Below are 5,331 nucleotides of genomic sequence, written 5' to 3' on the forward strand. Positions count from 1 at the left end.
CAGTGATCATTTCCTGTAGGGTTGCAAATATAGACAAGCTGTACTTGGCCCTCCAAGAAAGGTACACAAAACTTAAACTTTTGGTATACTCTGGAAAAATGAACTATTTCCTAAGCAGACTCTGCACTGTTGGGATGAACTGTAATACCAAATTTAGTGTGTGTCTCACTAGAGAAAAAAAGAGGTTTTTAAACTTTAATAAACTTTTATTTCTAATATGAATATGATCCAAAAATAGATAATATGTCATTGTTTGGTAGCTAAGTTAGATGGCAAATTATACTGTAGCCAAACCATTTCTGTATGTATTCCACAACCACAGAAAAAAAGTCAAGTGAATAAAATGAGTATGCATATCTCGTATTCTGTCAAAACCTATAATAATGAAGGCAGTCTAGAGAATAAAACTTGTAATTTTCGTGCAGGTGGATTCAATTAGGAGGAGAAAATAGTTTGGGGATCCACTAATTGCAGTGCCATAACAGATATCTTTTGGGTGAAAAAGAAGAGGATCTTTTATTAATAACAGCACCCTGAATAAAACTGAAAGGATAACCAGAAGAGGAAAACAACATACAACAAGTAACCAGTCCTGGAAAGTTCATTTTAGCAGAGTAGTAACTTATTTCAGGAGTGGCTGATAATAGGAAATTTCTCTGCAATAGGAGTTTGGCACGGTTTGCTCTTTCCCTAATCCATTTCGGAACATGAAGGATGTGCAATGTAATGTCCAAGGAAGATGCTTGTGAGAGCAGGCCATACCATGCCCCTTAAGAAAAGATCACATACTACCTGGAACCCCAGCCAGGGTTTAAAAACTCCAGAAAATATTAAGTAATCTTTCCAAAGGATAGTGATACGCTGCAACGGGAATCCCAAACACAGTTCATTAAAGAAATACTGAGTTCAAAAAAGACAAATAGTATGGCTGATTTGAGGATTTGTTTTGTTTTGTTTTTTGCATTAAAAAATAAAGTAACCTTAGATTATGTGTTCAGATAATTGAAGGGCTGGGAAAGACCAATATGTCACAAGTAGAGGAATGGTTGGGCAAATTATTTATTGATGAAATTTTATTCAGGTATTAAAAATGATAACTATGAAAACTAAAATCAAACAAAATCATTATAACTTAATCATTTTTGTTCAGAACACAATATTGATTACAATTATGGAACAATATGTTTTTGCACAAAGGCTAGAAAGGAGTACATTACATAAAAATTATGTTTGAATGGTTATATAATGTTTTAATTTTTACACCAATTTTAGTATAGTTTTATAAGTTTTAAAACAATTCCTGAACATCAATTATGTTACATTCTGTTTATATGTATAACACAAAATATAGAAATTTAAAATTAAGCAAATTTTTGTCTTCATTAAAGAGATAGAAGAGCATAATGTTTGGCTGGGTTCAAAGCCTCACCCTGCCGCTATTTTAGTTGTGAACCTTGGGTAAGCTAACCTTTCCGTGCCTCAATTCTCTCCTTCATAAAATGGAAATGCTAACAGAACCAGTATGTCATGATTATTGTCAAGGTTAAATTAGACAATCCATAAAAGTCCTTATTGGAGTGCTTGGCACTGGATCAGAAAATTTTACTAAATGACAACTATTATAGCTAATATACAAAATATAAAGGACATTTACATACACGTGTGTATTACATACATGTTAATATGTGTAAAGACACATAGTGCATGTCTATCACATACACTCAGTAAGCAGAAACTGTCACATAGTACTCACATAGCTGTTTACATTTCTTGAGTGCAGCACATATGATGTGCCAAGAATTCTGCTAAGAATCTTAAACACAAATATTATGAATTATATGTGATATGTTATATGTTTTATTTTATAGCATTTCATCCTTACAAAAATTCTAATGTCTAGGAATTATTATCCCCATTCTATAGATGGGGAAATGGAGACCCAAAGAGTTTAAATAAGTTCTCCAAGACTACAGAACTGTAAATGGCATAGCTGGACAAGAACAAGGCTACCTGACACCAAATACAAGCTCTTAATTGTTAGCCATACTGCTTTCAGTAAATGAGAAATAAGATACACTTAGCTCTTATCTCAGCCCACTATATGCCTCATCAGTCTGGTGACAATCAATGAAACGGTGGCTCTAGTTACTCCTTCAAACACCTGCAAGGATAAAGTCCTGCTGTAAAGCACTTCGACTTTTCTTCTCTGAAACAATCCGGGTCTTCTTTATTTTAAGTATGCCCAGCAAATCCCATTGGGTACCCTAATTTGAGATTGAGGATGAAGGGTTGTGAGGTCATCTCGAAGTGGTGTTAAAAGAAAATAACTTCCCATTAAAGAAAGGTGTACAAAGAAAAATCTTCCTCTGCAAATATGTCATTTTAACAATTTAGCATTATCAAATAGGTTTCTGAATTTACTGTTGGAACTTCTCTAAGCTTTTAATGTGCTACTATGAAATTTGGATCTTCGAGAAAAGGATTTAACATGCAGTATTTTTCTCCCCAGAACCCTTTATTCTGGGAACCCCAGTTAACACTTCCCAGAATGAGTGTTCCTAGGAACCCATTCTGAGATGCTGATCCAATTGAAAAGCCACTGCCAGGTGTCAGGAGATTGGAGTTTGAGTCCCAGCTCTCCACACACTCATTGTGATCTTAGGCAACTGCTATACCCTTCGGCTACTTCTTATAAAATTAGGAAATTATGTCTAGTATGCTGTGGTGGCACAGAATGCCTTTCTGTGTCAAATGGCTGGAAAAATCTATACACTTGATTGCTCCACACCACAGTGTGGCTCTTGACTCCATCAGAGTCAGAAATAATATATAGTATAAATACTATTCATTGCTTAATATGATACCACGGGACTAGAAATTTGGCCATATTTTATTCCAATTAGCCAGCATAAATATCTCAGTTGTGTCCTAGATAAACTCTATTAGATAAATATAAGGAAATGAAGGAAAGTTCAAAATCTGTTATAATATACGTCAGTTTTAACATTTGAACAGAGAAATATATGTCCAGCAATAAATTAACACATTTACAAAATAAATCATTAGCAGCTCAGGGAAGAGTAATGAATTACACTAGTATTGAGATAGCCTATACAGCATGGATACACTAGACATAGGGATGATTTACATCCTGGGTGGGACAGAGCAGATAGACATGAGATTTCATCACACTACTCAGAACGGCACACAATTTAAAACTTATAACATGTTTTATTTCTGGAACTTTCCATTTAAGATTTTTGGACCATGGTTGACCACAAGTAACTGAAACTGGGGAAAGTGAAACCGCGAATAAGGGGGACTACTATAAAAACATTCATCAGGATTGATGTAGGGACTAAATGAGATGTCAGCATTAAAGGCTTATCACAGTGACTGGCATAGATAACATCGTTCTCTTTCCAAAGAGCCATTTAGGTAATGTTATCTATTTCTTTCCTCCAGAGTTATATTTGGTCCTCCAAATTTGCTCGTTCTCTTTGAGAGCACTATGTAGCTTGTCGTTCTAGAATAGATTTCTCATTGGATGGGAATGGAGAATAAAAACCAGAAAGAACAGAACAGGGTGGGCAATGGAGAGTCAGTTGGTTTATGATTAAAATCTCTGTTTTAGAATCATACACAGTATATTACAATGTTTTTCTATGACACATAATAATGTAATAGCCATGCACATAATTTTTTATTTTATTTCATTCTATGGTGCCTCTAAGCATTAAAAAATTTAATCTGTTAAACTATTTTAGATGAAAAATTTAATTTTATTTTGTCCTTTTCTTTGCATGTTTTATATGGAATTTGTTCATTTCTGTTTTTCTCATCTGGAGACTTTACTTCAGTAAGTAAGTTTGGTTTCTTGAATTGCTGTTCACATTTGGTTTAATCATATAAAAATGTCAGAAAAAATATATCACTACATAAAAAGACCTAGAGTCTTTAAAATAATAATAATTAATCAAATAAGAAATCAATTGGTATTAATAACTCTTCATCTGGCCTCCCAAAACATCCACTTGTACAATTACAGACAAATAAGATTTAAATTCATTGAACAAAATTTACCTTAATAAAACCCAAATCCAACTGAAAACAAAGACCCAGGATCTGGAGCCCAAAATAACAGCAACTACCGCCATGGAGAATGTCACTCTCTTTTCCTCAAAGTGGTGGTTTTACCACCCACTGTCTGACCTTCTACATACAATTCTAACAAGCTCCTTAATTTTTTTTTTAAGGAGGGAGATTTATGCATGTTCCATTGAAGGCTATGATTTTTGAGAATTCTGGTGCGCTTTTTTTTATCATAATAGAAATCAGTTTCTAAGAAGTGTGTGTGTGTGTGTGTGTGTGTGTGTGTGTGTGTGTGCATGTGTGTGACAGAGAGAGAGAGATCAAACATACCTTTAAAAAGATCTAGAAAGATGCATCATTAGCTGTTAACAGTACTCAACTCTGAGGAGTGAGCTTACAAAGGAAGAATTTGTTTTCATTTACTCCTATATTGGTTGCAGTTCCCCAGGAATATTACACTTAATTTTTTTTAAATAAAGGAATAAAATCTCATGGTGCACATAACATAACAAAACATAGCAACATACATTCAAGGGTTAGGATTATTCTCTCTACAAGTTCACCCACCTGAGAAAACAGAACCATTATTATCCCTTTTAGGTGCAAAACATAAGATTCATGTTTGCTTCTCTTTTGTTTACAGAGTACTTCTGTTAACTCTACCCTCAGAACATCCCCTGAACCCAACCAGTTCTCACCTATGCCACCACCAGCGGCTGGACCCAAGCCATGCTCTCATCTCAGGCGGGCTACTGCATATGCCTTTTAACCAACCTCCTGCTTCTGTGCTGGCTCTCCAAGGTCAATTTTTCAAACTGCAGTTATGTTACCCTTCTTTAAATGTAAATCTCTCGTGTCAATCCCCCACCCAAACACCTGTTCACATGTCTTAAGAACAAAATCCAGCCTTCTTATCATCACACCATCTGGCCCTTGTCTTTCTCTCTAATTCAACTTCCTACCACTCTCCACCTCTTTTATTCTGACCTATCTGTTGTTCATCAAACATATCAACCCCTTTCCAGTTGGCATGCTTGTATTAGTTTGCTAGGACTGCCATAACAAATACCATCGTCTGGATGGCTTAAGCAACAGGAATGTACTCACAGTCTGAAGGCTAAAGGTGCAAGATTAAGTTATCGGTAGGTGCGGTTTCTTCTGAGGCCTTTCTCCTTGGCTTGCAGATGCTGCTCCTCATGTCCTCACATGGCTCTGTCTGTGTCTGTGTTCAAATCCTTC

Source organism: Pteropus vampyrus, unplaced genomic scaffold (assembly GCF_000151845.1).
Source record: "Pteropus vampyrus isolate Shadow unplaced genomic scaffold, Pvam_2.0 Scaffold526, whole genome shotgun sequence".
Taxonomy (NCBI): Eukaryota; Metazoa; Chordata; class Mammalia; order Chiroptera; family Pteropodidae; genus Pteropus; species Pteropus vampyrus.